At 41.1% G+C, this 17,936-nt stretch overlaps 1 protein-coding gene across 3 annotated transcripts in view; it reads right to left on the bottom strand.

Moving 5' to 3' along the window:
* Window positions 1–15,198, bottom strand: part of DENND2C (DENN domain containing 2C) — an 86,507-nt gene extending 71,309 nt beyond the window's left edge. For 2 of the 3 annotated variants that reach the window (XM_032154914.2, XM_058439434.1), the window contains exon 1: window positions 14,874–14,941. The gene's annotated coding sequence lies outside the window, so the exon portion shown is untranslated. Of the gene's footprint in view, window positions 1–14,873; window positions 14,942–15,130 lie in introns of those variants that run through there. The other variant, XM_058439432.1, reaches the window with a different exon arrangement.
* Between the last annotated feature and the right edge of the window lie 2,738 nt (window positions 15,199–17,936).

Raw genomic sequence — 17,936 nt, 5'->3', positions numbered from 1 at the left:
GGTAAACTACTGAGTTCTATTACTTAGAAGAATGGATATTAGATTAGGCAAAAAATCTCTGCCACAAGCAGGTATTATCCTCATTCGCACACAGAAAACAGAGGTACAGAATCAAATGGTTAAATGGCAGAGCATAATTTGAAAGCTGTCTATATACCGTTCACTACACATTCTGTGTCCCACTAGAAAATTATATGCATGAAAATAAAATATAAGCACACTCACAGGACATTTATATATGATTAAAGGCAGTTTATTACTAAATAAGATTATTGATAGATGAGAAGTCATCTACAAAATGAACAAAACTAAGAGGGCATTCCTGGCAAATGGAACATCAGCAACAAATTATTTATGAAGCACTTATGATGCACCAAGGGTTTTCGAAAACCTATAAAAAAATATTTTTTGTTGTTTGAGATGGAGTCTCACTCTGTTGCCCAGGCTGGAGTGCAGTGGCGTGATCTCGGCTCACTGCAACTTCCATCTCTCGGGTTCAAGTGATTCTTCTGCCTCAGCCTCCCGAGTAGCGGGGATTACAGGCGCCCACCACCATGCCCGGCTAATCTTTGTATTTTCAGGAGAGATGGGGATTCGCCATTGTTGGCTAGGCTGGTCTTGAACTCCTAACCTCAGGTGATCCACCCACCTTGGCCTCCCAAAGTGCTGGGATTATAGGCATGAGCCACTGCGCCCAGCCTAAAGCCTGTAAATGTTTTAAAATGTAACATACATAAAGCACATAAAGTCCACTACATATAAAAGCTCAAAGAACTTTTATATATATACGTATAAATATATATATAAAAATATGTATGTCATTCATGCTGTTGTATATAGCAGTCGTTTTTTCTTCGTTTCTGTAAAGTATTTCATTTAATGGTAATGCCAATATTTATTTATCCATTCTCCTGTTGATTGATATGTGGACTGTTTCCAGGTTTTGGTTATTACGAAGAAAGCTGTTCTAAACAAATTTTTTATTTTTTTTCGGAGATGGGGTCTTGCTCTGCCATCCAGGCTGGAGTGCAATGGTACAATCATGGCTCACTGCCAACTCAACCACCTGGGCTTAAAGTGATCCTCCCACCTCAGCTTCCCAAGTATCTGGGACCACAGGGGTGTGCCACCATGCCTGGCTAATTGTTTAAAAACTTTTTTTGTAGAAATGGGGTCTTACTATGTTGTCCAAGCTGGTCTTAAACTCCTGGCCTCAAGAAATCCTCCTGCTTCAGGCTCCCAAAGTGCTGGGATTATGGAAGTGAGCCACTGTGTTCAGCCTGTTATAAACATTCTTTTTCTTTTTCTTTTTTTTTGAGACAGAGTTTTGCTTAGTTGCCAGGCTGGAGTGCAGTGGTGTGATCTCAGCTCACTGCAACCTCTGCCTCCTGGGATCAAGCGATTCTCTTGCCTCAGCCGTTCAAGTAGCTGGGACTACAGGCACGCACCACCACGCCCAGCTCATTTTTTTGTATTTTTAGTAGAGACGGAGTTTCACCACGTTGGCCAGGATGGTCTCGATCTCCTGACCTTGTGATCTGCCCGCCTCAGCCTCCCAAAGTGCTGGGATTACAGGCATGAGCCGCCACACCCGGCCTAAACATTCTTATATGTATCTTTGATAGACACAATCACACTTCTTTTAGGTATTATCTAGGAGCAGAATTGCTGGATTATAGAATAGGCATATGTTTTGGGGTTTTTTGATTTTTGTCTTTGAGATGTAGTCTCACTCTATTGCCCAGGCTGGAGTGCAGTGGTACAATCTTGGCTCACTGCAACCTCCACCTCCTGGGTTCAAGCAATTCTCCTGCCTCAGCCTCCTGAGTAGCTGGGACTACAGGTGCATGCCACCACACCTGGCTAACTTTTGTATTTTAGTAGAGATGGGGTTTCCCCATGTTGGCCAGGCTGGTCTCGAGCTCCTGACCTCAGGTGATCCGCCCACCTCCGCCTTCCAAAGTGCTGGGATTACAGGCCTGAGCCACCGCACATGGCCAAGGAGGCATATGTTTAACTTAAGTGGACACTGCCGGAGTTTTCCAAAGAGGCTGTACTAATTTACACTCTCACCAGCAATATATGAGGTTGCAGTCACTCCTCAGTCATACCGGAATTGTTAGTCTTTTTAATTTTAGCCATTCTGGTATGTAGTAGCATCTCACTGTGGTTTCCGCGCAACTTTTCAAACTCATTTGTTTCTTTTGTTTGTTTGTTTCTTATCATACCATATTTATTTTTACTTTATTACTATATCATCATATTTTATTTTTTAAGATTATTTTTATACATCATCATGTTCTGTTGGAATTGAGCTTTATAAACTCTAAAACATTGGTAATCAAGCATAAGTCAGTTCTCAGACATTTTAGGTAAGTCCTCACGTATCACAGATGGCAGTTTAAGTCATGAAAGTAGACAAAAGATGGTAGAAGTACTATCAATGTGTGGAATCATGGAAGCCAAAGGAAGAGACTCTATCAAGAAGGAAAGAGTGGTCAACAATGACAGGTACATTGTCAAAAGGTCCAGTAAGATAAAAACTGGAGTGTCTGTTGGTCATTAGGACTTGGACAAGAGCAGGTTCAGTGGCATGGAGGCTGAAGGAAAATAAGTGAATTGAGAATTGGATGAGAAAAAAGAATGCAAATATCAACTGTAGACCATCCATTCAAGGAGTTTATCCAATAGGCAAGTAGACAATAGAGTGGAGCTGGACAGGAACGTGAAATCCAGGAAATCTTTCTAAACTTGTTTCTTATACAAGTTTAATCTTGTTTAAACACCAGTGGGAAGGAGTCGCTAAAGAGGAGGGAAGAAAAGAAACAAGGGTATAAAGCAAAGACCTCAAGAAGGAGAGAGAGCATGGGCCTCCAGTGGGACCTGGAAAGATTATCAGCATCTGCCAGGAAGGGGGACAGGTCTTCCACTGGAACAGAAGGTAAATGATAAAAGAAAGATAAGAGTGCAGGTAAATTTCCAGGTTTAGGGGCTATACACTGATGAACTTTCCATCTGATGGCTTCTATTTTCTATTTTAACAGCCACGGTTATCTGCTGAGAGTAAAGTGAGAGACAGAAAAGCCAAAGATTTAAGGAGAAGGAAGAAGGTTTAAAATAGGAAGTGTGGGGGGAAAAGGTGCAAGAATACACAGGTTCCCTAAGCAGAGAGTTTTCAGAGTTATGAAAAAAACCTTTGAGAACATTCATCATGATTAGGGACCATAGATAAGAAGAAAAGAGAGCATCAGATAAAGAGTGGGAGAAAGGCTGGTGAGAGGTAACAAAACCAGGATAATATCATAAGAGGAAAAAGTTCTAAAAAGAAAAGAAAGATGCAAACCAGTGTCATACAAGTAAGGAGAATAAAAACTGAGAAAGGATCCTTGCATTTGGTAAGAGGGCATTAAATAAATGGTTTCTAAAGAATGGTGAAGGCAGGTAACAGCAAAAATTGAAAAGAAAATTAGTGAGGAAATGGACAAAGTATGAACACAACATTTATTTGAAACTCAGTAAGAGGGATAATAAAAACAAAAAGAAGATGCAACTTCAAATGAAACATTTTAAAGTTGGGGAAAATCGATATTTTTTAAAACTGCAGCAAAAAATAATGAAAGATATAATAAATACATGGAAGAGGGAGGAGAAAGTCTGATGGAAGAAAGGTGCTACGGCTCCCAAGAGAGTCAGAAGAATGGCAGTACTACTTTGCAACAGTTCTTTAGTCTTAATACAAAATGATAACTTAGGCAGAGGAGGATTGCTTGAGCCCAGAAGTTCAAGACCAGCCTGAGCAACAGAGTGAGACCCTGTCTCTATTTTTAAAATTTTTAAAATGATGATAAGCAATGTCACTTAATCATTCTTCAAACTAAAAGAAGAACTAAGCTGCAAGAATTCATTCTCTTTTTGGAGTGCACATTAAACTCAATTATTGATGTGATGCATTGCTTGTCAGTCTTTTGGCTAAGATCAAGTGTATTGATGTGATGGGGCACAAATGAATCTCTTGGCTAAATATTTTCCTTTAATGTTTCAGGTTTCTCTTCAGGAAAATAACAACTAAAAGTCTGGTAATAGTAATAAGAACTAACAATATCTCTACATTTTATTTTGTTCAAACTGTCTTCACTGATAATGCCGTGTTCAAGATGCAGTAGTGGCCAGGCATGGTGACTCACGCCTATAACCCCAGCACTTTGGGAGGTAGAGGCGGGTGGATTACCTGCGGTCAGGAGTTCCAGACCAGCCCGGTCAACACGGTGAAACCCTGTCTCTACTAAAAATACAAAAAATTAGCCAAGCATGGTGGCCGGCACCTGTAATCCCAGCTACTTTGTAAGCTGAGGCAGGAGAATCACTTGAATCCAGGAGGCAGAGGTTGCAGTGAGCGGAGATCCCACCACTGCACTCCAGCCTGAGCTACAGAGTTAGACTCTGTCTCAAAAAAAAAAAGTGCAGTAGTGATGCTTGAAAGATACAGTAGCCAGATATAGACAATAGTACCAAGTGTCATTTGCCATAACAATGTCTTTTGGAACCCTTCAGCATATAGCTTCAAAGGTAGTTCACCAGACCGCCAAAAGCAGCAAATTTGCAAATTTTGTTATTCTAAAATATTGAAAAATATCTGCCCAATGAGACAGATTCATTCCTTCCTTCCTTCCTTCCTTCCCTCCTTTTCTTCCTTCTTTCCTTCCTTCCTTCCCTTCCTCCCTCCTTCCTCCTTCCTTCCTTTCTTTCCTTTCTTTCTCTTTCTTTCTTTCTTTCCTTCTTTCCTTTCTTTCTCTTTCTTTCCTTCTTTTTCTTTCTTTCTTTCTTTCCTTTCTTTCTTTTGCTTTTTCTTTCTTTCTTCTTTCCTTCTTTCTCTCTCTCTCTCTTTTTTTTTCTTTCTTTCTTTTTTTTCTCAAGGTCTTATCCTGTTGCCCAGGATGCAGTGCAGTGGCATAAATGCAGCCCACTGCAGCCTCACTCTTTGGGCTTACGCGATCCTTCTACCTCAGTCTCCCAGGTAGCTAGGACCACAGGCACACATCACCATGCCTGGCTAATTTTTTGTATTTTTAGTAAAGACTGGGTTTCGCCATGTTGCCTAGGCTGGTCTCAAACTCATGGGCTCAAGTGATACTCCTGCCTCGGCCTTCCAAGTGCTGGGATTAAAGGCATGAGCCACCATGCCTGACCGAGATTGCCTCTCAACTAGAAAAAATCTGGATTCATAAAATCTGCTTAGCTCCTTATCTCAACTATCAAACTCCAATATGATATAGTAAATAGCTACAGTTAACTCTGAATAAAATATTTTAAAATGTTGGTTACTCAGCAAGCTTCCTTTAATATAATTAACAACTTTCAATATATTCATGAGATTCAGAACGTTTTCTGTGCATACCAAAGCTTTGCAATATATAAAACAGCAGTTTCAAACAGCATTCTTAGACCTTAGAACAAACAGGACAGAAACGGAGCCCAGCAGTGACTTGCTGGACAGTATGTTCACCCACACCCAGACTATTGTTTTTGCTGGAGGGAAAGCTCCAAGTTTTCCTGCTGCCCTGGACATTCAGAAGAAAGCAGGATGTCTATCCTTTCAGCTATATTGTTTTGACTACTGGCTGTAAGTTTGTCTGTCTCTAATTCCCTCCCTCCCCTTGAGTGTTGGAAGGTGCTTTGAGGAGATACTCATTAAAACACAGTGTGAGACTTGCATGGGAGGCTGGACAGGGGGAGGGAACACTGTTAGTAGCAGCTTCAAACAATGCTTAAAATAACTGCTTTATATTTTCTAATCACATTTGCTATTCAATTCCTCATAATTATTTAATAGTTTTCTTCCCAGTTTAATTTCTGAGGATCAACAATTTATTTTTTAAAATTCTGTAAATATACCCATACAGCTGTGGTTAAATTTAAACAACACAAGAAAATCCTGCTGGGCGCGGTGGCTCACGCCTGTAATCCCTGCACTTTGGGAGGCTGAAGCAGGCAGATCACAAGGTCAGGAGTTCGAGACCAGCCTGACCAACATGGTGAAACCGCGTCTCTACTAAAAATACAAAAATCAGCTGGGCATGGTGGCTCGCACCTGTAATCCCAGTTACTCAGGAGGCTGAGGCAGGAGAATCGCTTGAACCTGGGAGGCGGAGGTTGCAGTGAGCCGGTATCGTGCCACTGTGCGCCTGGGCTACAGAGCGAGACTCTGTCTCAAAAAAAAAAAAAAAAGAAAATCCTCCTTATTATCTTCGCTACCTAAAAGCACAGTACAACTTACAATATCAGCGGCCCCATTGATTTGGATTGCAAAATCTGCACCAGACTCTAACCATCTTACAAGTACTGCTGAAATGTCCCATAATGGTAAAGAATAGAGCTATGTCATCACTAAGAAGTATAATTTTTAATTTCCAGCTGATTTAGCATCAAAATCATGGCAACAACATCCATGAATTCTAGATGAATACTTTTTTCAAGAGATATGTAGCCATTTTTCCCTTATGCCACTGATATACAACTGAGACAATAATCTTTCTCAGGAACAATTCTTGAATAAATAGGAAACTGAAATAACTTTTATCTCTTTTTCTTTCTTTGAAAATATTTGAAAGGGCTTATTTAAAAGTCCAGTATGCTATGTTTCCAAGAATCTTTTTAACTTTAAAGATTTTTAATTTTCATTTGCAACATTATATGAAGACATGGGTCTGTCATTTTACTCAGATTTTGCCCATTTGATAAAGCCATATTTTAAATAATCTTCATTGAAAGTCTTATACTTTTTCTCAGGTGACCATTTCCCTCAACATTTTTGTTCTTCCAGATCCAGTTATTGCACATACCTCTGTATTTTTTACTTCGTTTTTTTCTTCTAATAATGAAACAACAAATTTGAAAGGCAAATTGATCCAGTTTGATTTAAAAATACAATTATCACTAGACTCTTGAAAATATCACACTTGACGAATGCAAAGTTCAAAAATAAAATTTGGTTCAACGACTCACCATTTTTAACAACAGCAGACAAAATTCTCCCACTCTTTGCTCAACACTGATTTATGTCAATATAACTATACAATGATAGCTATCACATTACACTCATGATTAAACTGATCATCACTCTAATTCACATAATTTTCCCCTTTTGTTCCAAGTTACCCCTTATAGTTTAAATAGGGCCCAGGGAAAAGGAAATTTTCAGTAAATACTGTTGTGGAGCAGGCTATGTCATTTCCTCACAGAAGGCTCTATTATTACAGCCTTAATAGACCCTTATTTAATCAGAATATCAAAGAGTACAGATAAATATTTAAATACAAAATTATGCTTTACATTGCTAAGTAACCAATTCAAACACATCCCACACAGCTGGGAGATTTTGTTTTTTACTCCAACAGAAAAAAAGACAGAGAAAAATGCAAATCCCTTTTAAGTAGCAGCAAAAATAACTCTCTCTCTCTCCCCCACCAATCTGTCCTGAATTTTAACATCCAAATAAAAAATCCGCAAACATGTCATTTCTATGAATTCAAACTTGACGGAAAAAAAATAATTTCTCTCCATATCTTTTGTTGTAAATATTTATCACTGCTATGAAAACTACGAAAGTTAGACATTTAACTTTAAAAAGTAGAGCATAACCTTTAAATAATATAAATGGATTAATATTGCCTGAACTAAATGCTAAAAACTCTGTTTTCATGCCACTAACCAGAAGTCTAAGATTCATAAGAAAAAAAAATCTTGAATTTATTCCTCAAAAACAGGGGCCAGGCATAATGACTTCATACCTGTAATCCCAGCACTTTGGGAGGCTGAGATGGGAGGATCCCGAGGTCGGGAGTTCAAGCCCAACCTAGACAACGTATCGAGACCCCATCTCTACAAAAAGTTTTTTAAAAAATTAGCCAGTCTTGGTGGCGTGCACCTGTAGTGCTAGCTAACTGGGAGGCTGAGGTGGAGGGATCGCGTGAGCCCAGGGTTGGAGGCGCTGCAGTGAACTATGATTGTGCCACTGCATTCCAGCCTGGGTGACAGAGAAAGACCAAGAAAAGAAAAGGAAAGGGAAGAGGGAAAAGGGAAAAGGAGGAAGGAAAAAAATGGGTAAACACCTGGAATAGATAGATGTGAAGAAGTCAGTCCTTTAAATTTTCTTCTCTTACCATCATTTACTTAATCCTTCAGTCTTATAATTTGCTATACTGCTTATCAAGTGAAGACATTGTCATGTTTTCTTTTCTTTAGGATAAAACTTATTCATTCAGGGCAGAAGAAAAAGAGAAAAAAATTCCATCCTGTCCAACCCTCTGGGAACCAGTGCAGAATACCCCTTCAAGTTTATCTTTTATTTCACCCAGGTTTCAATGTCCCCACTTTCACTGAAGCGAAAAGATCAATGTTTTATTGATTCAGTAAAGAACACCGAATATCAAAAAATATTTTTCAAACATACTTTTTTATTCTGACTCTGTACAAGTTAATCTATTTCTCTGTATCTAAGGTTCCAAACCAGTAAAGGGAATACTTTCCATTTGAATGAGAAATGGGGGATGAATGAAAATGTTTTAATTATTTTAAGAAATGTACTAGAATTTAAAAACAGGAGGTTAAAAACATGATTACGAAGAATCACGATTTTTTTTTCTAAACCAAGCTTACGAATTCAAGTATTTCAAAGATCCCTTAGGGTTGACAGACTATGGCCTATCTGTGGGCCAAATTTGGCCCACCGCCTTTTTTTGCAAGGCTTCTGAGTTAAGAGTGGTTTTTACATTTTTTAATGGTTGAGGAGAAAAATCAAATAAGTACAACATTTTGTGATGTGAAAATTAGATGAAATTCAAATTTCAGTGTCCATAAATAAAGTTTTATTGGAACACAGTCCACGTTTACTCATTTAAGTGTTGTCTATGGCTGCTTTTTGGCAGAATTGGGTAGTTGTGACAGAGACCGTATGGCACACAAAGTACAAAATATTAATATTTGCTACCTAGCCCTTTACAGAATATTTGCTAACCCCTGCCTTAGAAGACCATATTGTTATTTTTTATTTTTATTTTTTGTCTTGTCACCCAAGCTGGAACGCAATGGCACAATCTCGGCTAACTGCAACCTCTGCCTCCCGGGTTCTGGCAGTTCTCCCACCTCAGCCTCCCAAGTAGCTGGGACCACAGGCATGTGCCACCATGCCGGCTAACTTTTTAAAATTTTTTGTAGAGACGAGGTCTCCTTATGTTGCTCAGGCTGGTCTAGAACTCCTGGGCTCAAGTGATCTTCCCATCTTGGCCTCCCAACGTGCTGATTATAGGCATGGGGACAGTCTTTTGTTGTTTTTTAAGCTTTGTCTATGACTTCTAAGAACTAAAGATCCAGTGTTGGGATAGGAATATGCTTTCAAAGCTTTGATTGACAGTAAACGGAAGCTGGGCACAGTGGCTCATGCCTGTAATCCTAACACTTGGATAGGCTGAGGCAGAAGGAGTGCTTAGGCCCAGAAGTTTAAGATCAGCCTGGGCAACACAGTGAAACCCCATCTCTACACAAGAAAAAAATTTATTTATTTATTTATTTAAATTTTTTTTGAGACGGAGTTTCACTCTTGTCTCTCAGGCTGGAGTGCAATGGCACAATCTCAGCTCACTGCAACCTCCACCTCCTGGGTTCAGGTGATTCTCTTGCCTCAGCCTCCCAAGTAGCTGGGATTACAGACACACGCCACCACATCCAGCTAATTTTTGTATTTTTAGTAGAGATGGGGTTTCACCATGCTGGCCAGGTGGGTCTCAAACTCCTGACTCAAGTGACCCACCGCCTCGGCCCCCCAAAGTGCTAGGATTACAGGTGTGAGCCACTGTGCCTGGGCAAAAAAATTGTTTTTTAATTAGCAGGGGGTCAGGCCGGGTGCAGTGGCTCACGCCTGTAATCCCAGCACTTTGGGAGGCCAAGGCGGGTGGATCACCTGAGGTCAGGAGTTCGAGACCAGCCTCATCAATATGGTGAATCCCCATCTCTACTAAAAATACAAAAATTACCCAGGCGTAGTGGTGTGCGCCTGTAGTCTCAGCTACTTGGGAGGCTGAGACAGGAAAATCACTTGGACCTGGGAGGCAGAGGTTGCAGTGAGCTGAGATCACACCACTGCACTCCAGCCTGGGCAACAGAGCAAGACTCTGGCTCAAGAAAAATAAAATAAAAAACAAAAATTAGCAGGGGGTGGTGGTGCATGCCTGTAGTCCTAGTTTCTCAGGAGACTGAAGCAGGAGGATCCCTTGAGCCCAAGAGGTCCAGGCTACAGTGAGCTATGATTGCATCACTGTATTCCAGCCAGGGTAGCAGAGCAAGACCCTGTCTCTTGAACAAAAAAAAAAGTAAATAAGTTATATGTGCCATGCAAATAGACAGAAAAATAATTCCATAATAAAGCCAGAAGATCAACGTTCTTGTGTAGCTGTGAATTTGCTATAAAGCTTTTTACAAAGAGAAGCTCCAATAATACTTTGGGCGATACAGACAGTCCCTGACTTAATGATGGTTTAAATTAACGATTTTTCAACTTTATGACGGTGCCAAAGCAGTATGTGCTCAGTACCCTCCTTAACTTATGATGGGGTTACGTTCGGATAAACCCTTCGTAAGTTTATCATATGTTGACTAACAATATTTTCAACTTATGACGGGTTTATTCAGACATAACCCTATCGAAAATTGAGGAGCATCTGTACTTCTGGAATAAATGAGTGACTGCATTTCTCTTCTAATTCTATATGCTCCCTTGAGCAATTTCATCTGCTCTTACGGCTTCAATTAACACTTACCGGCTACCTCTGAAATCTGAATCACCAATTTTAGCCTGGACTCTGGACTCTAGATCCTCTCTTGACATCTCCACTTGAATGCTCCAAAGACAATTCAAACTCAACATGTTCAAAATGGAAACAATTATCTTCCTCCAATATTAAAAAATAAAACAAGACCCTTCATCCAAACAGTTTTCCAAGCTAAAAAACTAAGTCATTTACTTTTCTGCTCCTCTTCTGAGCCAACTGATTTTAAAGCCCTGTCAAATTGTACACCTTCACCATCCATCCTCTCCTCTCCATCCCTATTACTATTTTCCTACTCCAGGCCCCTATCCTCTCTTATCTGGACTATTTCAATAGCAATAGCCTCCTAACTTATCTCCCTACCGTTTGTCTCTCTTCATTCAATTCAGCCTCCAAACCATCTTCAGCTTATCTTTCCTAAATACCTATATCTAAAATCCTTCACTGGGTCTCCATTGTCTTTAGAATCAAGTCCAAAGTCCTTAGCACAATACTCTGGCTCTTCACGACCTAGCACCAGAAGACTTTTTTCTCTCTTTTTCTGAATCATAACTTTTTTTTTTTTTAAAGACAGAGTCTCACTCTGCTGCCAGGCTGGGGTGCAGGTGCACGATCTCAGCTCACTGCAACCTCTGACTCCCTGGTTCAAATAATTCTCCTGCCTCAGCCTCCCAAGTAGCTGGAATTACAGGCACATGCCACCACACCCAGATAATTTTTGTATTTTAGTAGACACGGGGTTTCACCATGTTGACCAGGATGGTCCCGATCTCCTGACCTCTTGATCCACCCGCCTTGGTCTCCCAGAGTGCTGGGATTACAGGCATGAGCCACCACACCTGACCCTAAATCTTAACTTTTTACTTACCTAAGTCTGTAATGTTGTTTTATATCTTGTACTTCAAACTTTAACACCATATTTTTTAGTGAAACATTCTGCCAAATTGAACTAATTACACATTCATTGTTCCAAATGAAGGGAAGTGAAATACCACATTACCTAGCAATTTTAGTGATCCTAATGCAATCAGCAAGGAAGCTTTGCAATTTTATGTTTTCATCTTATTTCCAGGCACCATCTCCTTTAGCCCAACCACCCATTTTTATACACCTTGGCCTTCAGTGATAATGGACTACAACACATTCCTTAAACATACCATATACTTGCACACTTATCCCTGGTTTTCGTTCATATCTCCTGTTTCCTGACCCAATTTCAGCAAACTCCTATTCATCCTTCAAAGCCAAATTTAGTATCTTCTCTCTAATCGTCCTCCCTACCACATGCAGAATGATTTTTCCTCATTAGTGGTTAAATTCTATCTATAGTTCTTTCTTTTTCTTGCATCTCTTCAAACTTACCTAAATCTATACTTCTTTACAACTCTTATCACGCTGAAATTGTAGGGACTTATTTACATGTTGGGTTATAAGCTTCTAGAAGATAGGGAAGCATTTTCTCTTCTTGAATCTAACACTTAATTTACGGTCTGAGAACAGATATTTTTAACTTCTTAATGAAAGAAGTTATGATGTGCTTTTTAATGAAAAATAAGCACCTCATATTGTTAAGATAATGCCATAATTGTTGTTACTGAGGGACTGAGAGCTTAGAATCAACCCCATGTCATTCACTGGCAACAAGAACAAAAAAAAAGGGTTCCTACATACAAACTATAATTAAATCGTATCTTGGACATGCCTTCACCTATATATTGCAATAACAGTTTGTTTTTTTCTCTTTATTTTTGAAATAGTTTTTTTATAGACCTCTTTTTAAAATACCTATTAGATGTCATTTGTATCTCACTCACAGAATTTGAAACTCAGTATAGTGCAAAGGTTACAATCAGGTCCTTGGAGTATGACTGATTTGAATCCTGCTTTTGCTATCTAGGTTGTCTAATCATGGGCAAGTTACTCAACCTCTCTATGCCTCTTAATGAGATGATCATAATAACATCCCTCACGGTGCTGTTGTGAGGATTAAGTAAGCTAATACATGTAAAGAATTTAGAATACTGCCTGGCACAGAATAGGTACCAATGAATGATAGTTGATGATGTTATTGTTACCATCCGCTTTAAAAACAGCTTTTGTTTTTTCGGTACTTATTTTAGCCCACTTGGGAGAATGGAATCTCCTAGATGAAAGGAATTACATACTGCTTCTTACATAAATATAATCTTGTGCCTATTGTATAGTAGGCCCTCAAAAAACAATATGAATGTAAGGTTTCAGACCTCCAAGATCAACAAATTGTAAATCACAGAAAATTTTATACATGGAGTACATGTTTAAAACTCATGTTTTAAAGTAGCTTCACAAGACCCATCCTCCACTGAATTGCTGAAACATGTTTAAGTAAAACTTCTAAAGCAACACACACAAAAATTACGTTCACTAGTAACTTTCCCTCTACCACTTCATTTAATTTGATCATGGTACCCAGTGGTCTAAAATTCTTGCCTATAACTTAAGACTCACTACAGGTCATTTAAAAGTAATATAATTTCCAGCTTTAGAAAACTCCTTATTGTCATTAAGAAAAATGAATATTCTTCCTTTATTGCTGCATTTAAAAAACGTACTGCCACACTAAACACACACACGCACACACACACACCCCAACTAATGAAAGACCAAGACACATAATTACTACATTTCCTGGTTTCTGCCTGGCAAACTCAGAACAGGCCTACAAGTATCCCCAGCAAAAGTCTACGGGTTACAAAACTGCCATTTTCTTTTTTATTTCCCATCTCCCGGCTAAAATCCCTCGCACACATATCCATAGTAAAGAACAAAAACGTCTATAATAAAGGCTGTATGAAAAAATATGGCTATATATTAACAATATTTTGGAAGATTTAAATCTTCCTATAAGCAGCCCGTCAATTCACAAAAACAAATGAAAGTCTTGATTTGGCGCAATATTCCCAGCTTACTTTAGCAGGTATCTTAAACTACAACTATTTAGCTAAGACAAAGAAGTAGATTTGATTGCTGCAGACTTCGTGGTAAATGATTCAGCAACAGTGTATAGATAACACCACTGTGCTATTCTAGAAAATTTCATCAATCATTTAAAAATAGAACACACTCAAACAATGGGGGTGACTTTGTGGGAAAAGTTTAAACAACTTCTTTACACAGTAAGCAAGGATCTATCACTTTATCTAAAACACTGCAGAAGAATCACTAGCTTTAGGGTAAACGTTTGTAAAGTGCCTACTATGTACCAGGCACGCAGTAGTTGCTTCACAGAATATACACGCTCCACACGCACGTTCAAATATCTGACATTTGTAGAATACTGTCACTCATCTCATTTGACCCTGAGAATACCCATGGGCATGAACTTGCCAGTTTCACAGTTACGGAAAGAGAGGCCCAGGAAGTTAACTTGGCCGAGGTATCACATCTGGTTCCGTGGGTTCTGGCCCTAGACTTGAGCCTTTTGACTCATAATCTAATCATCAGCTGCTATACAGCTCTGTTTACTCAAATCCTCTTAAGGTGTTCCACTGTCAGATTTTTAAATTAAAATTCTACTTGACAACTTTCGGTATTGTGCGTATTAGATGCTGTTAAGAATCAAAACACCAAAAAAAGCAAAAAATTGTTTGGAAGTGCATCGTCCCAGCATGTCGAAGTTCAAGCTCACTGGCTAATTTTGGAGAAAGCCCGCGCTTCCCCGGGCTGCGGGGCGCTCCCTACCTCTTCCCCAGCAGAGAGCGGCGCCCAGCCTAGGGGTCCCCAAGCCCCTGAGGTGAGCGAAGAGGTCCTCAGCCAGGCTCCGCCACAACCCGTGCGGCCACGAGAGGACGTCCCAAAGCTGGGCCCAACAACCGGTTGCTCCTCCGGACGGAGGAGGTGCCCAGACAGCGGGGCGCGGAGACGCCACCTCCGCCGGTCCAACTCGCACCTTCCGCGGACTACTCCGCGGCGCCACAGCCCCGCACCCGACGCCCAGAAGGGTGATGCCAACAGCCCCGAGAGTCCGAAGCCCCTGCGGCTTGAAACCCCGCGCCGAATCACCCCGACTTCTACCTGTCTGGACCTCAACGTTGTCTCTGTGGCCAGGCTAGTCTCCCGGGTCTCACTCGGGTCCGCTCCGTCCCGCCCCCGCAGGCCCTGCCAAAGGCTCCGTCCCGGATGCAGCCCCACCCCCTAACCACGCCCTCCCTGGCAGGGCTCAGTTCTTATTGGCTCCTATTCCCACCCCTCACGCTATGTCCGCCCCCGACACCGCCCCGGCCGGCGGTGAGGGGAACCACCACGCCTCAAGTCCGCTGAATGGCCAGAACCTTGCCGGGAGCTCGGTCACTGCAGTTCTAGCAGGCGGGCGACCAGTGTCACTGTCGTCCGGCCGAGCCCTCGAGCCAGAGTTCCATCGCCTTCGCCTGCCGTCGCATCGGCCCCACGGCGACGGCCCTTCACAACTACTCAACAAGATAAAACCTTGCTTAATCAGGGAATCCAAGCGCTGTTTCCTAGGCTGACCTCAATGAGCAAACAATTGCACTACGATGCCAACTTGAAACGTCAAGAGAAGCAGGTAACTCTCGCGGCACCTCAGGCTTGGAATCTCAGAACAGGGGTGCCTTGATACTCCCAGTGCGTGAGGTCAGCCCCCACGCCCTGTTGAGACACATGCCTAAGCGCTCCGCCTGCAACACGCTCTTGCTTAGGTATGTGCACGGTGTTGTGCCTACTGCAAGCTGTAACCCAGTTTCACCGAGGCTGCGGGACAAGGATCAGTTGAGCCTGTTTCCCAGGCACTTGCTAACCACCCCACCCCGCCTCGCCCCGCCCCGCCCCACCCCACCCCACCCAGCCAGAGCCTCTTGGGTCTGGTGACCAAACTCTTCCTACATTTATTCACACAGAGGTACCAAAATAGAAGACTACCAGAAAGAGAGGTGTTTAGTTATATATCACGGATGACTGTCACAAGCAAACTTAACCCAAACAATAAAGGCAGCATATCCCAAACCGTTGTGAAACTATGACCTGTAGACAGTAAAACAGAAATTACATTCTATGATGGGGGAAAAAAAAGTAATGACGTACTTAAAAAAAAATCATGTCCCAATGAGGAAATAAATGTGGATATTGTTTGTAGTAAATTTTGCACACTGATCATTATGGGCTTCCCCCACCAAAAAAAAAAATTCTTATATAATGTATCTATCTATTTATTTATTGAGACAGGGTCTCTTTGTGTCACTCACACTGGAGTGCAGTGGCCCAATCACAGCTCGCTTGAAGCCTTAACTTCCTAGGCTCGAAGAATCCTCCCACCTCGGCCTCCCAAGTAGCTAGTACTATAAGCATGCACCACCACCTCCGGCTAATATTTTTATTTTTATTTTTTTGTAGAGATAGGGTCTTGCTCTGTTGCCCAGGCTTGTCTCCAACTCCCAAGCTCAAGCAGTCCTCCTGCCAGCCTCCCAAAGTGCTGGGATTACAGACATGAGCCACTGCACCCAGCCCAGAAATGCATTTTTTGACCCCTGCATTCAGGAAGATTATTTGGCAAAATAAGGCAGGTTGAATTCCAAGTATCACGTATGAAACCAAATTTATAGATTAATAAATGAATTCACATGTATGTATTCTACTGCCCTCTCATGGGTAAGATGGAGATATACATAATGGTAGTTAATGCCCTTTGAAGTCTGAGAATACAGTGTTTAATGTAGCAATTTGTACTATTTAGATGATGAGGAGGCCAAGGTAAAATAAAATCTGGTTCTTTAAAGGGCTCACAAATACTCAACAAACAAAACTTCAACTTCAGAAATCAGGACGAGATTCTTACACCAGAACTAGTACAAACATGCCATCAGGGTTACACCTATGCGTATGGCTGCCTGTGTAGAATATAGAAACATGCAGAAATTTGCTTTCAAATTTTTTTTCCATTTGAAAGTTCAGGCTGGGCACAGTGGCTCACGCCTATAATCCCAGTACTTTGGGAGGCCAAGGCACATGGATCGCTTGAGCATAGGAGTTTGAGACCAGCTGGGGCGACATCGTGAAACCGCATCTCTACAAAAGATTCAAAAAAGTAGCTGGGTGTGGTGGCATGTGCCTGTAGTCCTGGCTACTTGGAAGCCTGAGGTAAGAGGATCACCTGAGCCTGGGAGGCTGAGGCTGCAGTGAACTGTGATTACACCACTGCACTGCACTCCAGCCTGGGTGACAGAGCAAGAACCTGTCTCAAAAAGAAAAAAAGAAAAAAGTTCATTACTTTTGAAGACATTTCACAAAATTCTATTTTTTTTTTTTTTTTTTTTGAGACGGAGTCTCGCTCTGTCACCCAGGCTGGAGTGCAGTGGCGCAGTCTCGGCTCACTGCAAAGCTCCGCTTCCTGGGTTCAAGCCATTCTCCTGCCTCAGCCTCTCGGAGTAGCTGGGACTACAGGCGCCCACCACCACGCCCGGCTAATTATTTTTTTGTATTTTTAGTAGAGACGGAGTTTCACTGTGGTCTCGATCTCCTGACCTCGTGATGCCCCCGCCTCGGCCTCCCAAAGTGCTGGGATTACAAGCGTGAGCCACCGCGCCCGGCCACAAAATTCTATTTTTTACTTGTAGCCACACTATAACTTCATGCTGAGGACAACTAGAGGATAGGAATGAAATCTTATTCTGTATACCTTTGATGTTTAGAATAGTACCTGATAATTTAGCTATTTGATCAATAATTGTTTATTGAATAAGTTGAATGAAATGTCAGCCCAGCCACTAGATGCCAACACAGTTGTATGTGTGGAAGTATCATTTGCCCATTTGGAATTTCACCTGACCTTAAGTAACAGGCATGCTTCTTAAGTTATATGTACATTTCACTTTGGTAAGCAAAATCATTTAAAATGTACCAGTTTAGCTCACTATAATCTTATTGTCAATTAAATCCTTAAAGCTAAGAATCCTTTTGTAAGATAAATTCTCCCTCAGTATAATAACTCATAAATGCTGATTTTCTATATTGAGGTACACCCTCTGGTTTTGTCTAAAAAAGCCACTATTCACTTATACCTTGTCAAAGAACTTTTTAATGGTTCTAAATACCTTAAGCAAATTTCATTCTATAAACCAGAAGCCT

Source organism: Hylobates moloch, unplaced genomic scaffold, assembly GCF_009828535.3.
Source record: "Hylobates moloch isolate HMO894 unplaced genomic scaffold, HMol_V3 SCAFFOLD_5, whole genome shotgun sequence".
In the NCBI taxonomy this organism is placed as follows: domain Eukaryota; kingdom Metazoa; phylum Chordata; class Mammalia; order Primates; family Hylobatidae; genus Hylobates; species Hylobates moloch.
The sequence above is the reverse complement of the archived record's forward strand: the minus strand, read 5'-3'. Positions and strand labels throughout refer to the sequence as shown.